The sequence below is a fragment of the Mobula hypostoma genome, chromosome 7 (assembly GCF_963921235.1).
Source record: "Mobula hypostoma chromosome 7, sMobHyp1.1, whole genome shotgun sequence".
Classification (NCBI taxonomy): domain Eukaryota; kingdom Metazoa; phylum Chordata; class Chondrichthyes; order Myliobatiformes; family Myliobatidae; genus Mobula; species Mobula hypostoma.
The window spans coordinates 19,433,027-19,450,739 of record NC_086103.1 but is presented as its reverse complement, the minus strand read 5'-3'; positions in this window follow the sequence as shown (position 1 = coordinate 19,450,739).

Genomic DNA, 17,713 nt, shown 5'->3' with positions numbered 1-17,713 from the left:
TGCAGGCTGGGGTCTTGGGTCTTTTTTCTTAGATTATGAGGACATGCAGTCCTCTTTTATTGTCATTTAGTAATGCATGCATTAAGAAATGATACAATGTTTCTCCAGAATGATATCACAGAAACACAAGACAAACCGACTGAAAAACTGACAAAAACCACATAATTATAACATATAGTTACAATAGTGCAAAGAAGAACAGACCATGGGCACAGTAAAAAAAATCTCAAAGGCTTTCAAAATTCCCATTATCTCACGCAGACGGTAGAAGGAAGAAAAAAACCTCTTCCTGCCATGAACCTCCAGCGCCGCAAATTGCCGATGCAGCATGCTGGAAGCACCCAACCATAGCCGACTCTTGAATCTGTCTGAAAACTCTGAGCCTCAGACCAGCCCTCTGACACCGAGCACCGAGCACCATCTCTGCCGAGTGCTTCGACCCCGGCCCCAGCAACAGACAATAGGCAAAGCCGAGGATTTGGGGCGTTCCCCTTCGGAGATTCTCAATCGCACAGTAGCAGCGGCAGCAAAGCGGGCATTTCAGAAGTTTCTCCAGGTGTTCCTCTGTGCTTCTCACGGCTGTCTCCATCAAATCAGGATTGTTCACAGCCCCTAGTTAACACATATCGATATCATTCGGAGCAGCCGCGCATGTTGCGTTGCGCCGCCATCTTCTCCTCCCTCTTGAGGCTGCAGAGGCTGATAACTCGGAGGCTAGAGCTCGGAGACAGACTGGGAACTGTACATCAACATAGAGCCGGGACTTATCCTTCGAAAAGCCGGGACTCATCTTATTCTCCACACCAAGGTGGGACATGACCATCCGTTGGGTAACGGCCGGACTTACCCAACAGAGGCAAAGACAAGACAAGACAAGACAGGTCCCCCCGCAGGACAACAGCAGAACGGCCTGACTTACCCCACGGAGACAAGGACAAGAGAAGACAGATCTCCCCGCAGGGCAACGGCAGAATGGCCTGACTTACCCCACGAAGGCGAGGAGAAGAAGTGACAAACACTGAAGAACGACAGACAGTTCCATCTCTGCATCGGGGTTGCTCCGAGTTGCGGTTATGGCCAGCGACCTTGGCTGGCTACAGAAACAGCCAGACCCCTACCTGGCTCGTAGTGGCTGACGGCCACTCAGCTGGCCCAGGAAACAGCCGAATCCATATCGCAAAGACAGCTCCGACTACTGACAGCAAGGCTCCATGAGAAGATGGTTCCCCAACGAGGCCTAAAGATGGCAAGTGGCCACTCTAGCCTTCCAGTGGCAGGTTGCTCCCAGGGGATCTTGACAAGACAAACCAGCAGCCCACAGTCCTCCCCAAGGCTACTTATATTCCAAGCCCCAAGATGGGAATCAGGTGCCTATGATTAACTCAACCAAAACAAGAGACAGCTGGAAGACCCGGAGTCCTGAGTCCACGGACACAAGAAAGATTTGAATCCAAACAGTCAAAAAAAGATTTAGGAATAAAAACAGGCTCAGCTTGAAAAAGGTATATAAATTTAAGTAGGATGTTCATTTTAATAGAATTAATTCGGCCAATCAGTGATAAAGAGAGAGGCAACCAATTAGAAAGTGCTTTTTAAAGTTAAAAAATGTTCTTAAATAAATCTTTATAATTCTTAGTTAATTGTTACTCCTAAATAGGTAAATTGTTTCCTTAAAATTTTAAAAGGAAGGTTAATATTAGTTGGTATTAAATTGTTTAAAGGAAACAGTTCACTCTTACGTAACTTTAATTTATAACCTGAGAATTGACAAAATTCGTCAGTAAAGGGAACACAAATGGTAAAGAGCTTGTAACATTAGATATAAAAAGCAATAAGTCATGAGCATTTTTTAACTGGTTATGGGAGGCGGAGGAGCAATTACAGGATGGCTTTGATTCAGTGAAGTGGGCTGTGTTCAAACACTCATCTAGAGATCTGAATGGATACACCATCGTTGTAATGGAATTTATTTTTAAAAACTGCAGAGAGGGTCAGTTAAGTGGAATAGATGCTGTACTTGAGTCTCGTAGTATGGGCTTTCAGGCTTTTGTATCTTCTACCTGAAGGGAGAAGGGAAAAGAGAGAATGTATGGGATGGGTGAGGTCTTTGACTACGTTGGCTATTCATTACACTCTTTTATAGTTCACAACATCGGAATAATGTTGAGATAATGACGTTTGGATCATGTGGAGATTGGTTCCTTAATCTGTAAATTCACACTATCTTTAACCGAATTGTCATTTATTTCCAATTGCATTTCTAATAATGAGTCATCTATTTTAAATGTATATTTCATGTTTCTTATCTGATTCATTGCAGAGAGAATTCAGAAAAAGTGAGAGGAAGAGCAACAGATGATTCACACGAAGATGCCACATTCAGGCCTCGAAATCTGATACTGATCTGGATCCAAACAGTCCTTCATGGTGAGACATCACTTCACCTGTGAGTCAGTCCGATCATCTACGGTATTGGATGCTCCCAATATGGCCTCCTCTGCATCAGTGGAACCCAGAGTAAATGGAGGAAAACTTTGTTCAGCACCTTTGCTCCATCTGCTCCAGGCAAACTACTTAAATTCTTTTTCCCATTCAAATTCTGAAATGTCAGTCCATGGCGTCCCCTGCTCCCACGAGGAGACAACTCTCAGGGTGGAGGACTCAATGACTATCACCCAGTTGCACTTACATCCAGAGTGATTCAGTGTTTCTCCTGCTTGAGAAGTGACTTGGATCCACTCCATTTTGCCCATCAGAGCCACATGTCTACAGTAGATGCCAACTCATTTGCTCCTTACCCGATCCTGGAACATCTGGACAGCAAAGATGCATACATCAGGATTCACTTCATCGATAACAGCTCAGCATTCAATTCCATCATCTCCTCAAATCTAATCAATAAGCCAGAAGACCTTGGCCCCAATATCTTCTTGTGGAATTCGATCCTGGATTTTCTCACTTCTACACCCCAGACAGTTCAGATTGCCAACAACATCTCCACCGTCTCCATCAGCACAGGTGCACCACGGTGATGTGTGCTAGCCCCCTGTTCTACTCGCTTTACATCTATGAATTTGTGGCTAAGCACAGCTCCAGTGTCATATTCAAGTTTGCTGATGTCACCAGCAGACATCAGGACTTGCACCAGCAGCTTCAAGAGCACTTACCACCCCTCACCCATCAGGGTGTATCGGAGGAGAGTAGTTTTGATGTCTTTCTTTGAAAGGGTTTCATGGTTTTCTTTGCTTTGTGGCTATCTGTGGGAGAACAAATCCCAGGGTTGTATACTGCATAAGTACTTCGATAACAAATGTACTTTGAATCTTTGAAGTCAAACTTTGTCCGATAGAACATATCTGCTCTCGGAAGTTAGTAACGTGAACATGTTGAGAACATATCAAGGGGCAAATGTGAGATGAATCACACATTACAATTTACTGAAGACATGAATGTACATTATGTCTGTAAATGAATAAAAAATCTCTTTCAGCAGATCACTCCTCAGGAATGTAACAAGGGGGAAGAATCAGTGGCCACAGGAGGAGAGAATTATCTCAACAGTACAAGGAGGTAAATATAATCGAAGGAGATCATCACAATATTTTCTCTCAGGAAGCAGAGTTGGTTTACAGTGTTAAATGGGTCAATTCCTTACAGTCTTTAATAGTTGGCAATATCAGATTAATGTTGAGCCAATGACATTTGGGTCATGTGGAGATCTGTTCCTTATTCTGCAAATCCACACTATCTTTAACTTAATTGTGTCATTCATTTCCAGTTAAATTTCTAATGAGTCATCATCTATTTTTAAATGTTCAGATAAAGTGAGATGAAGAGCAACAGTGGATTCACACGAAGATGCCACATTCATGCCTCGAAATCTGATACTGATCCGGATCCTCGAATGAACATTGCAGCCCCCGGGAGGCTATTCGGCCCATCATGTCCATTCCCCAGAGAGATCTACCAGTTCTGGAATCCAGATTGATACAACCTGGAAACTTTGGAACTTGACTTCTGACGTTAATATCAATCTATTGCATGCGGCAAGAAAAGTTTATTTCCCAAAGAAAGTATTGTCAGGCAAATTTTACCTTAGTATTGGTAACTGTACTTGGGAAAAATATACTTTCCAGGCAACTATGGAAATTCCAGACTCTAGAAAATATCAGTGTAATCATCTCAAACTCAGTCAATCTGGGCAACACAGCATCATTTTGGATGATATTTGTTGTAGTGTTCTCGTGCAGTGTGTTGAAACTCTGACTAAACACCAAGTTAAACCAGAGCCAATGAAGACAGAGTCGTAGTAAGGTTAACCATTTACTGTGCACTCTTCCACATTAACATCGTATGGTAAAAACTGTTGATAAAAAAATACAAACATATACAGGGTCTGTTTCATTCTGGAGACCAGGCGTGCTCTCTTCCTTTAGCGAGAGTCTCCAGCTGCCCCGAGTAGCGCGCGAGGGGGTCGCGTCAAACCGCCATCGGGCTCGAGCCCAACCCGCGTTTGAAATTGAAAAGCCTGCACATGCGCCGCCCCAACCATCGCTTCCTTAACAGAAACCGCATTAATATTTTTACTTCAAATGCATTCATATAAACTTACGGCGTTGCTTCTGTAATGTTTCTTTGTGGGTAAAAACGGAGCTCTTCACGATCATGCTGCAACATGGCACCCACCTTCACACCTTCCTCGAACCGGAGGTTACCTGTAAGATGCGGCGAAACCACAGATGATGTCATCGCATGCCGCGATATACCATAGACAATGAATTTACCTTTGTTAAACTGTAACATAATTATCAACCTTTAACTTTAACTAGAAAATAGTTACAAACAAATCATTTAAAGAGTAGACCCAACAAAGTCAAATAAATGCCTTAAGGGCAACACAGTTGTTGTACTTCCTTCACAGTGGGAACATTATAAAGAGATGAAAGTTGCACTCAATACTCAGGCGAGGGTTATGTCAACCACAGCACAGCTGCAACATTGCATTCTTGCTCACGTATTTAATTACCTTGTGGGGAATGTCAACAATATACTGTTTTCCCTGGTAATTGCTCACTGCTCCTAAATACTTGACTACTGCAACTCAAGGCACCAAGATCTAGTTGCAACTTCCATTAACCCGTTCTATTATCGTTCAGATTATGTTTCCTTCGCAGTAAGTGTAACGTTATTGCAACGCCAGCAAACCAGGTTCAATTCCGCTATGTCTGCAAGGAGAACGTACATTCTCCCTGAGACTGTGTCGCTTTTCTCCACATGCTCTGGTTGCCTCCTACATTCCAATAATGTAAAAGGGCTATTTGAGAAATTGGTCACATGGTGTAATTGGGCAGCACACTCTTATTGGGCCAACAGAGTCTCAGACCATGCCCTGCATCTTATTAAAAAAACAGATCAGATATGTTTCTTCAAAGTATAGTAATGTAATAATTACTGGGACTATCTGTCACAAATAGCTGCAATCTGAAGACTCTGAGAATTTTTATAATAAAACAAAACTGTAGTGTGTGAATTAGACTCATATGATCATACTGTCAGAGGTCAGGTACATGCACACCAGACAACGGCATCAATGATCATGGGGCTATTGTTCTCTGTAGCCTCGGTATTGTGTCATTCTGAATCTAGAAACAGCTAACATTGCATTACCCTGCAATATTTTAAAATAAAACTTGGAACAAACTTAATTTCTTTGAAAATTCCTGCTTTGAATTTTATTTCATGCCTGAAACATTGATGACAGAATGTAATGGTACACATATGAATAGGATGTGAGTCATACAATTTGCAAGAGTGTGGCCTCCTGAATATATCGGTGAGACCTGATGTAGATTGAGAGACCAACTCAGCGTAGCAAACTGTCCTCCTCTGTAACCTGTCCAGGGTCTAGGAAGTTGACACCACTTAGCCTCACTTCTATAGACTCAGTATCCATCTCCAAAGAAAGTACAGATGCAAGAATTCATTTGAGGTTCACCTATTTGTTTTGGCTTCACACATAGATTACCAATCTGGTCTTCCAGAACACCAATTTTGTCCCTGGCAATAGTTTTGCTAATTACATTTCTACTTCAGATTCTACTTCACTTTGTCTGCAAGAGTGACATCATACTTTTTTTAGCTTTCCTGATTTTGTTCTTAAGTGTTCTCCTGCATTTCTGTACTGCATAAGCACTTCATTTGTTCCTGCTTGCCTGAACCCGCTTTTCAACTTCTTTTTTCTCTTAACCAGGGCCTCGAAATTTCTTGAGAACCAAGATTCCCCACATTTGCTATCTTTACCTTTTATTCTGATAGGCAGATACATGTTTTGAACTCTCAAAATTTTGTTTTTGAAGGCCTCTCACTTTCCAAGTACACCTTTGATAGAAGACAACCTGCCCCAATTCACTTTTGTCAGAATATTTCTGATGACATCAAAATTGGCTTTTCTGCGATTTAAAATCACCAGACCTATGGTTATGCATATTTACTTTGAAACTAATGGCATCATGGTTGCTGGACTCAAAGTGTTCCCCAGCACAAACATCTATCACCTGCCCTGTCTCATTCCCTCATTGAAAGTGTGGTGCCGCACGTACTCTCGTCCAGACTTCTACATACAGAGGAAGGTAGCTTGCTTGAATACATTTGAAAAACTATCCCATCTTGTCCTTTTACAATATGGGATTCCAGTTACAATATGTGGGAAGTTAATATCGCCTTCTAGAACCTAATGTTTCTTGCAACAATCTGTGATCTCTTTACAAATTTGCTCTTCTAGATTCCTAGGACTGTTGGGAGGTCTGTAATATTGCCTAATTAGTGTGGTCATACCTTTCTTATTTCTCAGTTCCACTCATAACGCCTCACTCGTCAATTTCTCCAGTCTGATCCTGATGGAGTCCTGCCGTTACAATTTCCCTGACCAGAAGCGACACCCCTCCCCCTACAATCACCCCAACTCTTCCATGTCTAAAACAATGGAACTGCAGAATATCGAGCTGCCTATCCTGCCCCTCCTGCAATCAGTCTCACTGATGGTGACAATGTCATAATTCCAGGTGGTGATCCATGCCATGAGCACATCCACCTTTCCTACGATACTTCTTACATTGAAATATATGCAAATCAGGACACTAGTGATTAAAATACACTAATGGTTTGGGGTGCTTAGACATTATTTGGTTTCATTTTGACCATTTGGGGAGTAGAATGTTCTGTAGCCTGGTTATTAGGCTTCATCTCAAAGAAAGGTTTCACATCCCTGCTTTAAATTTACACTGGTTAAACATCCTCGCCAAGGTGAACCAGCCATGGTTGATCAGGCCAACCTATGCCCTTCCCTTGGACCAAGGTAATAAAAGGCATGTCACTTGAGGGTTATGTTAGTTTAGAACTCATTATTTGGTTTCTATTTTGACTATTTAGGAAGTATAAAGTTTTGAGGCCTAGTTATTATGTTCAATCTCAAAGTAAGATGCAACTTCCCTACTTTAGACTTGCACTGCTCTTTGTTCTGCATCTTGGTGAGTGAGGATCCCATGGGTTAAATTAACAGGGTTACTGCAGATTCAGTTTCACTCCACACTGACACTTTGTATTTAATGGTGACTTGCTCTTTTGCAGTCCCTGTTTTGGGCTTTACTTCTCGCTTTTTACGTTGCAACTCATTATGTTCACTGCAATTTTGCCATATCAACAGCCTCACATTGCCTCTGTTTGTAAACCATCTCCCTCATCTTCAGCATAATATTCATAACTATTGGTGTAAAAAATTACTTTCCTTTGTTCGTACCTGTCAATGCATACCAACTATTTTCTTTAAAATCCTGAAAATGTGCCCAAATTTTTGACAGAAGATGAAACATACCTCTTGCCTAAAGGAGAAATCACAAATGATCCATCAAGATGCCACTGTATTACTTGTTTACAAACTATATATAAAATTGTAACATCATGCGTTTTGCAACTAGTCGCTACTCACTATGATAACTACAGTATACTTATAGAAGAGCAAAAAGGATACTGTAAAGGCATGAGAGGATTTAAAGAAAAAACAACTGGTAATAGACTCTGTAATTCTAAACAAAGCCCAGCAGAAAAGCAGAAGTCTTCCATGTTGATATATTAACTATCAACAAACAGTTGCTTTCTGTCCCACACCCATAGTGAATAGAAGTTCTTCATATGCATAAACCTTTCACAATACTTGTGAAATTCCTTCAACATCTGATGAAGCATTGGCATATTACAATCACCCTACCTATTAACAACCAAAAAGGAACAACCAGAAATAGAAGGGTTCTTTGTGTCAATACAGGACCAGGACCAGGACACAAAAATGATCAACAATGACCAACAAATTCCAGCTGATAAATGCAGAAAATGCCAGAAGAAGGCAGAAACAATCCAGCTTGTTGCAGGATCCTGCAGCAGTTTAACTCAATCTGATTACTTACACAGGCACAACCAGGTGGCAAGAACGCAGACAAAGTCAGGAATCAAAAGATTGAGCATGATGCGATGAGTGTACTGAGCTGCGTGTATTTCAATGCAAGATCCATTGCAAACCCATCAATTCTGTCACCCAAGTCATTTCAATATCATGTAAAAAGAAACAGTCCCAACACTGACCCCTTCAGAACATCACTAGTCAGAGACAGCCAATCAGAAAAAAGCTACCTTTACTCATTTTCTTTGCTTCCTGCCAGTCAGTCAATACTCTATCCATGCTGGTACCTGAATGTTCACAAAGATGATTCCAGGATTAAATGCCTTGCCATGTGAAGATAGGTTGATGTCTCTGGGCCTGTATTCATAAGAATTCAGAAGAATGAGGGGTGGCCTCATTGAAACCTATTGAATCGTGAAAGAACTTGATAGAGTGAAAGTGGAGAGAATGTTTCACATGGTGGGAAAGTCTAAGACCAGAAAACACTGCCTCAGAATAGAGGAGCTTCCTTTTAGAACGGAGATGAGGAGGAATTTCTTCAGCCAGAAAGTGGTGTATCTATCAAATTCTTTGCTACAGGTGGCTGTGGAAGTCAAGTATTTATGTATATTTTAGGCACAGGTTGCTCACTCTTGATTGTTCAGGGCATGAAGGGTTACAAGAAAAAAGGCAGGAGATTGGGGCTAAAAAGAAAATTGAATCAGCCATAATGAAATGGTGGAGCAGACTTGATGGGCCAAATGGCCTAATTCTGTTCCTATATCTTATGGTCTGAAGGTCTTTCCTGTAATATCTTCAGTTCTTATCTTGTTAAGCAACCTCGTGTGGCACTTTGTCAAACACCAAAAAATCTTAGTGCACAATGTCTACCGATTCTCCTTTGTCTATCTTGCTTATTGTTTCTTCAAAGAATTCCAAAAGATACGTTTGGCAAGATTTTCCCTTCAGAAAACCATGCTGGCTTTGCCCTATTTTATCATATGCTTCCAAGTACCTTAAAACTGTATCCTCAGCAATTGACTCCAACATCTTCCCACCACTGAGGTGAAATTAACTGGCCTATAATTTCCTTTCATCTGCTTCTCTCTCTTCTTGAAAAGTGATGTGATGTTTGCAATTTTCCAGGCATCAGTGCAAGCCGAAGTTTGACACCTTTTCCCTCATTAAAGCTTCCATTATTTGCTGATTAAAGTTTTGAGGGAAATTAAAACATTAAGGCCAATGCGGAAGGTGAGCACCAGTTGCCTACCTTTTGATCACTGGTGGGATCGCTCTGGAGAGGGGAGACTGTATGGCCTGGCACTGTGCCTGGAGAATGTTACCCAGATTATTTGTATTTTGAATATGGATATGTATAAGGACTTGGACTATGGGGTTTATTTTTTAGACCTATAGTTTTTTATATTCTGTGTTTTTCACCCTATCATTCTTCTTTTTTTGTGTGGGTGAGGAGGATTTGGGGGTTGATGATTGAGTTGCCATTCCTTTCTTTCTTGGTTCTGTGGCTCTCTGGAGAAGAAGATTTTCAGAGTTGCATACTTTGATGACAAATAGACCTTTGACTGATTTGAACCTTTGAACCATGCCAGAATCTAAAGATTATGGAAAGATACTTACTAATGCCTCGACAATCTATCCATCTACATCTTCCTGAACCCTGGTAAGCAGTTCATGCAATTCAGGGGACTTAAATACATTCATACCATTCATCTTGACAAGCACATTCTCCTTCCTAATAGCAACTCTATTCACTTGACACTCTCAAACTTTCGGCAGACTGGTAGTGAAGATTGATGCAAAATAATTACTCAGTTTGTCCATCTTTTCCTAGTCCTTCTTACTTCCTCTCCAGCATCATTTTCCTGTGGTCTAAAATCTACTCTGTCTCTCTTTTAATGTTTAATATTTCTGAAAGGATTTTGGTATCCTCTTTAATATTATTGGCGAGCAAACTTCCATATTTCATTGTCCCCTCCTTTTGGCTTTTTTAAATCACCATCTGTTTATTTTTAAAAGCTCCCCAATCCTCCAACTTCCCAATAATCTTTGCTCTATAAGATGCCCTTGTCATGGTCCGGTCTGAGAAGTCCGCATTCCGGTTCACGGTCCGGTCTGTGGACTCCGGACTCTGGGTCTTCTGGCTATCCCTTGTTTCAGTTGGGCTTAATCATAGGCACCTGATGCTCGTCTTGGAGCTGGGAATATAAGTGGCCCTGGAATTGAGTGTGGGGGTTGGTTTGTCTCGTTAGTATCCCCTTGGAGCAACTCACCAGTGGAAGGCTAGAGCAGCCATTCGTGATCTCTAGGCCTGGTTGTAGGACCACCGCTTCATGGAGCCTTGTCTCTGATTGGAGCAGTCATCGTGGTATGGATTCGGCCGTTTCTGGGGACAGCCAAGGTTGCTGGCGGCCCCGAGACTTGGAGCCACCCCAAATTGAGCTGCCTTCCTGTCCTTGCCTCTGTGGGGTAAGTCAGGCCGTCTTTGCCGTTACCCTGAGGGTGGTCTGTTCCCTTCCCCACTCCATCTGAATCCCTGACAATTTCCTTGGTGGTTTATCTCGGTGGTCATCCTGGTCCCACATTCTAGTAAGCATCCCGGCCTGGTGACCAACGAAGGGGCATTCCAAGAAGGAGCACCTCGTCCTGCCCAGGAAAGCCTCGAAGAATCCAAGCCTTGTCCAGTCTTGTAGTCACGTCATGTCTTCACCTAGTTCCGGAGTCCGAGCCTCAGTCAAGACCCAGGTTCTGGGTCCTTGCCCCGTCTATGGCTCAGAGTCCACACCAAAGCCTCAAAGAACCCAAGCATTGTCTAGTCCTGCAGCCAGGCCTCAAAGAACCCAAGCCATGTCCAGTCCTGTAGCCATGTCATGTCCTCGCCTAGTTCTGGGGTCCGATCCCCATTCAAAACCCAGGTTCCGGGTCCTTGTCCAGTCTCTGGCTCGGAGTCCAAACCCAGGCTCCTATTTCCTACTTCCCAGTTTCTTGTCCTGGTCCAGCTTTCCCAGCCAAAGTCCTAGCCCAAGTCTGTGTTCCTGTCCCAGCTCCTAGTCTGTGTTCAGTCCCGTCCCTAACTCTAGTCCAGTCCAGTCCATTTCCCAGTACTTCAGCATCTGTGTCTTGCATTTGAGTCGGCTACCAACGCCCACCTTATGACAGCCCTCTCTTTTGCTTTTACATTAGTTTTCACGTTCGTTATCAACCACGTTTGTGTGATCCTACCTTTAGAATACTACTATCTCATGTTTCAAGTTCCTGGGTGTCAAGATCTCTGAGGACCTAACCTGGTCCAACATATCAATGCAGTTATAAAGCCTGCAAGACAGGGTCTATACTTCATGTGGAGTTTGAAGGGATTTGGTATGTCAACAAATACACACAAAATCTTTTATAGCTATACCGTGGAGCAGGGGTCCCCAACCTTTTTTGCACTGCGGACCGGCCGACCGGGGGGGGGGGTAGGGTTGCTAACGGACAAGAGTAGCAGTCAAATGCGTTGTTTACCAAAAAAGACTACAATGACCACGAAGCCTTGCGCGGGCACCCATGCGCGTCGTGACCTGCCGAGCAAATCCTTTTCGGCGATTCTGTTCGGGGGGGGCGGGGGGGGTTGTTAATCACTACCGGAATATAGGTGATAAGTGGGTAATACACTCAATTTTGTTTCTAAAAGAGTTTATCTTACGAATTTAATATTAAACACACAGCGCATATTTTCCTCGCATAAATATAATGATAAGTCAATTATCAGGGGAGCTTGAAGTGTTGAACTAACTTCCAGTAGAAGTGGCAGAAGCAGGTTCGATATGATCATTTAAAGAAAAATTGGATGTGTATATGGACAGGAAGGGACTGGAGGGTTATGGGCTGAGTGCAGGTCGGCGGGACTAGGTGAGAGTAGCGTTCGGCACGGACTAGAAGGGGAGAGATGGCCTGTTTCCGTGCTGTAACTGTTATATGGTTATATCGGTCACTTATAAGTCGATAGCATCATAACATTTTAAGTAACGTTTGGATATTAAACACACGGCACATATTTTCCCCGTATGAACATATAAAATCATTGCAACACACCAATATCGCTGAATCAGTGGGAGCCCTGGGCTTGTTTCCCTGCAACAACACTGTCCTATCGAGGGGTGATGGGAGACAGCGATACTCGAAGGGGGTTCCTTATGTCCAGTCTATTCCGCAGTTTAGTTTTCGTTGCATTCATTGCAGAAAACCCCGCTTCGCAGAGATATGTTGGAAATGGAAGCAACGTTTTCAGTGCTTTCGTGACTATCTCAGGATATTTAGCCTTGACTTTAAATGCCGACAAAGATGTTATGTCAAACATACTTTTCAGCCCGTCGTCATTTGCAAGCTCCAGGAGTTGATGGCCTTCCCGCCCTGACACGGATGACGCGCAGGTCACAACCTCGCATGTGTAATGGCTGCTCAGTGGCCGTGACAGGGAATGAGGAAAGGTGCAGCCGACTCATATCGCCAATCATATCGCTTCCTCGCGGTCCGGTAGCGCATGCTTTGCGGCCCGGTGGTTGGGGACCGCTGCCGTGGAGAACATTCTGACAGGCGGCATCACTGTCTGGTATGGTGGGGCTACTGCTTGAGGGTTGTAAATTTAGACGGCTCCATCTTCCAGCCTACAAAATACCCAGGGCATCTTCAAGGAGCGGTGTCTCAGAAAGGCAGCGTCTATTGTTAAGGACATCCAGCTCCCTGGTCATGCTCTTTTCTCACTGTTACCATCAGGAAGGAGGACTGAAGGCACACACTCAGTGATTCACAAACAGCTTCTTCCCCTCTGCCATCCGATACATAAATGGACATTGAACACATGAACACTTTTTAAAATATATATTCTTTCTTCTTTTTGCACAATTTTAAATCTATTTGATATACATATACTGTAATTAACTTATTTATTTATTTATTTATTATTATTATTCTAAATGATGTATTGCATTGAACTGCGCTGCTAAGTTAATAAATTTCACAACACATGCCGGTGATAATAAACCTGATTCTGATTCCTACACCTCCCAGTTGCTCCCAGAAACTCCAGCCATTGCTGCTCTGCTATCATTCCTGCAAGGCTGCTCTTCCGATCACTTTGACCAGCTCTTCTCTCATCGCTCCATAAATCCTTTTACTCCACTTTAATACTGATACATCTAACTGATACATCTGTCACTCTCAGATGGAGGAAGAATTCCGTCAGATTATGTTTGCTGTCTCTTCAGGGTTCCTTCACCTTAAGCACCCTAATCAATTCCTATTAATTAAACAACACCCAATCCAGAATAGCTGATCCCCAAGTGGGCTCAAACACAAGCTGTCCTAAGAAACCGTCTTATAGGCATTCTACAAATTTCAAGAAGGGAGAGAAGCAGAAGAAAGGAAACTATAGGTCAGTTAGTTCTCTTCAGTGGTTGGGAAGATGTTGGACTCAGTTGTTAAGAATGTGGTTTTAGGTTACTTAGAGACTCATGATAAAATAGACACCACCCAGATTTTCCCAATTTACTTGCATATGGAACCACCCCCCCCATCCATCCGCTGTCACGTTTTCTAGGGATTTGATTTAAATTTTTACCAACACACATCTGCACCCCCTCTGCCTACCTGTTTGTCTTTTGGATACAATGTGTATCCTTGGAGTTTAAACTCCCAATAATAATCTTTCAGCCACGACTCACTTATTCCCTAAACACTATTCTTGCCAAACTCTGTCTGCACTATAAGATCATCGACTTTATTCTGTGTATAGCATGCATTCAAACATAACATGTTCAGTCCTGTATTCAAAATCCTTTTGTGATTTCATCCCCTGGTTACTCTGTAAATCATCCTGTCATTTTGCCTGCTCTTCCTGACAGGGCTGAGGATGGTGCAGTTGGTATACAAATTGTCTCTGCTTTGATACCAACTTCCCCATCCTCAACCCCAGCAGTCTGCTTCCTAAACCCCTGCCAAGTGATTTTCAACTGTCCCTCACTGTTCTAGCAAACCAACCTGCAAGGATATTGATCCCTCTGGGTTCAAGTCAAGTCAAGTCACTTTTCATTGTCATTTCAACCATAACTGCTGGTACAGTACACAGTAAAAACGAGACGGTGTTTTTCAGGACCATGGTACTACATGAAACAATACAAAAACTACACTGAACTACGTAAAACAACACAAAAACTACACTAGTCTGCAGACCTACACAGGACTGCATAAAGTGCACAAAACAGTGCAGGCATTACAATAAATAATAAACAAGACAATAGGCACAGTAGAGGGCAGTAGGTTGGTGTCAGTCCAGGCTCTGGGTATTGAGGAGTCTGATGGCTTGGGGGAAGAAACTGTTACATAGTCTGGTTGTGAGAGCCCGAATGCTTCGGTGCCTTTTGCCAGATGGCAGGAGGGAGAAGAGTTTGTATGAGGGGTGTGTGGGGTCCTTCATAATGCTGTTTGCTTCGCAGATGCAGTGTGTGGTGTAAATGTCTGTAATGGCGGGCAGAGAGACCCTGATGATCTTCTCAGCTGACCTCACTATCCACTGCAGGGTCTTGCGATCTGAGATGGTGCAATTCCCGAACCAGGCTGAGATGCAGCCGCTCAGGATGCTCTCAATACAACCTCTGTAGAATGTGGTGAGGATAGGGGGTGGGAGATGGAGTTTTCTCAGCCTTCGCAGAAAGTAGAGATGCTGCTGGGCTTTCTTTGCTATGGAGCTGATGTTGAGGGACCAGGTGAGATTCTCCGCTAGGTGAACACCAAGAAATTTGTTTCTCTTAACGGTCTCTACGGAGGAGTCATCGATGTTCAGCAGAGGGTGGTTGCTCCGTGTCCTCCTAAAGTCAACAACCATCTCTTTTGTTTTGTTCACATTCAGAGACAGGTTGTTGGCTCTGCACCAGTCCGTTAGCCGCTGCACCTCCTCTCTGTATGCAGACTCATCGTTCTTGCTGATGAGCCCACCACGGTCGTGTCATCGGTGAACTTGATGATGGGGTTCGAGCTGTGTGTTGCAGCACAGTCGTGGGTCAGCAGAGTGAACAGCAGTGGACTGAGCACACAGCCCTGGGGGGCCCCCGTGCTCATTGTGATGGTGTTGGAGACGCTGCTTCCAATCCGGACTGACTGAGTCTCCCAGTCAGGAAGTCTAGGATCCAGTTGCAGAGGGAGGTGTTCAGGCCCAGTAGGCTCAGCTTTCCAATCAGTTTCTGAGGAATGATTGTGTTGAATGCTGAACTGAAGTCTATGAACAGCATTCGAACATACGTGTCTTTTTTGTCCAGGTGGTTTAGGGCCAGGTGGAGGGTGATGGCAATGGTGTTGTTTGTTGAACGGTTGGGATGGTACGCGAACTGCAGGGGTCCAGTGAGGAGGGCAGCAGGGTCTTGATGTGCCTCATGACGAGCCTCTCGAAACACTTCATGATGATGGATGTGAGTGCAATGGGACGGTAGTCGTTGAGGCAGGATACTGAAGACATCTTTGGCACGGGGACGATGGTGGTGGCCTTGAAGCACGTTGGAATGACAGCGCTGCTCAGGGAGATGTTGAAGATGTCAGTGAAAAATCTGCTAGCTGGTCTGCACATCCTCTAAGCACTCTGCCAGGAATATTGTCTGGTCCAGCAGCCTTCCATGGGTTGACCCTGCACAGGATTCTCCTCACATTGGCCACAATAAGACACAGCAGCTAGTCATTTGGAGGAGGGGTGGTCTTCCTCGCTGTCACATCATTTTCCGCCTCAGAACGAGCATAGAAGTTGTTCAGCGCATCTGGGAGAGAGGCATCACCAGCACAGTCAGGTGATGATGTCCTGTAGTTGCTGATGTCCTGAATGCCCTTCCACATGCGCCGCGTGTCGCCGCTGTCCTGGAAGTGGCTGTGAATTCGCTGGGCGTGTGCACACTTTGCCTCTCTGATAGCCTGGGATAGTTTGGCCCTCGCTGTTGTTAGGGCTGCCTTGTCGCTTGCTCTGAAGGCAGAGTCACTGGTCCTCAGCAGTGCACGCACCTCCGCGGTCATCCATGGCTTCTGGTTAGCGTGTGCAGTGATGGTCTTGGCCACAGTGAAGTGATCGATGCACTTGCTGATGTAGCTATTCACTGATGCTGTGTACTCCTCTAAGTTGGTAGTCGCCATCGGTTGCAGCCTCCCTGAACATGTGCCAGTCAGTGTGCTCAAGGCAGTCTTGAAGAGTAGAGATGGCTCCTGCTGGCCAGGTTTTCACCTGCTTCTGAACTGGTCTGGAGCGCCTGACGAGCGGTCTGTATGCTGGGATTAGCATAACAGAGATGTGGTCTGAGTAACCGAGGTGTAACCAGTCCTTTTTGTACAGTAGAGATTCCAATGATCCAGCAATCTGAAACCCTGCTCTTTGCACCAGATCCTCAGCAATGCATTCCTCTGACAAATCATCACTGCCATGTGGCACAGGCAGCAATCCAGAAATTTGCTGGAAGGAGAAATTAATATTCATGACATCAGGTGTGAGAGACTATCCAGATGGAATATAAGGCATTGTTCCTCCATGCTGAGCGTGGGCTCATCGCAGAACAATTGCAGGCCATGGACTGATGACCCTTGGCTTCTCAGGCACCACCATCACTTCATGGTCCTCGGACCCAAACACCCATACCCTCTCCCTTCCTCTGACGGCACCAACTCTCCTCTCCCTTTCTAATCCCAGATCTAATCCCTGCTGTGCCTTCACCATTCCTTCTGATCTTCCCCTCTCTGAAGCAGAACATTCTGTCCTTAGCAAGTGCCTTGCCTTTGTCCCCCTTCAACCGCAATTCGATGAGATCGGAGCCCGCCATGACACCGAGCTCTGCTTCCAACTCCTCCACCTCAAAGCCCAATCCTTCGGCAAGAATTACCCAACCCATATTGTGACCTTTTCTCCTGTACCCAGCTCTTCTCCTCTTCCTGGATAACCCGCGATGGTTCTCTGCCTGCCCTGGATCATTTCATCTTGATTCGCCGAGAAGACATCAAACATCTCCATTTTTGTACTCCTCTCTCCTCCTCCAACATTTGCTCTCAGAACGTACTGCTGTCCACTCTTACCTACTCCTTGTATAGGATCCCAACTGGGACAAACAGAAAACTGACTCCAGCACCATCACTGACCTCATCAATCGTGGAGAGCTCCCACCCACAGTCAAAAATCCTAGAATTCCCTTACCTCACACTGCCCGCTTCTACCCAGTACCCAAGATCCACTATACTGACTATCAAGGTAGGCCCATTGTCTCT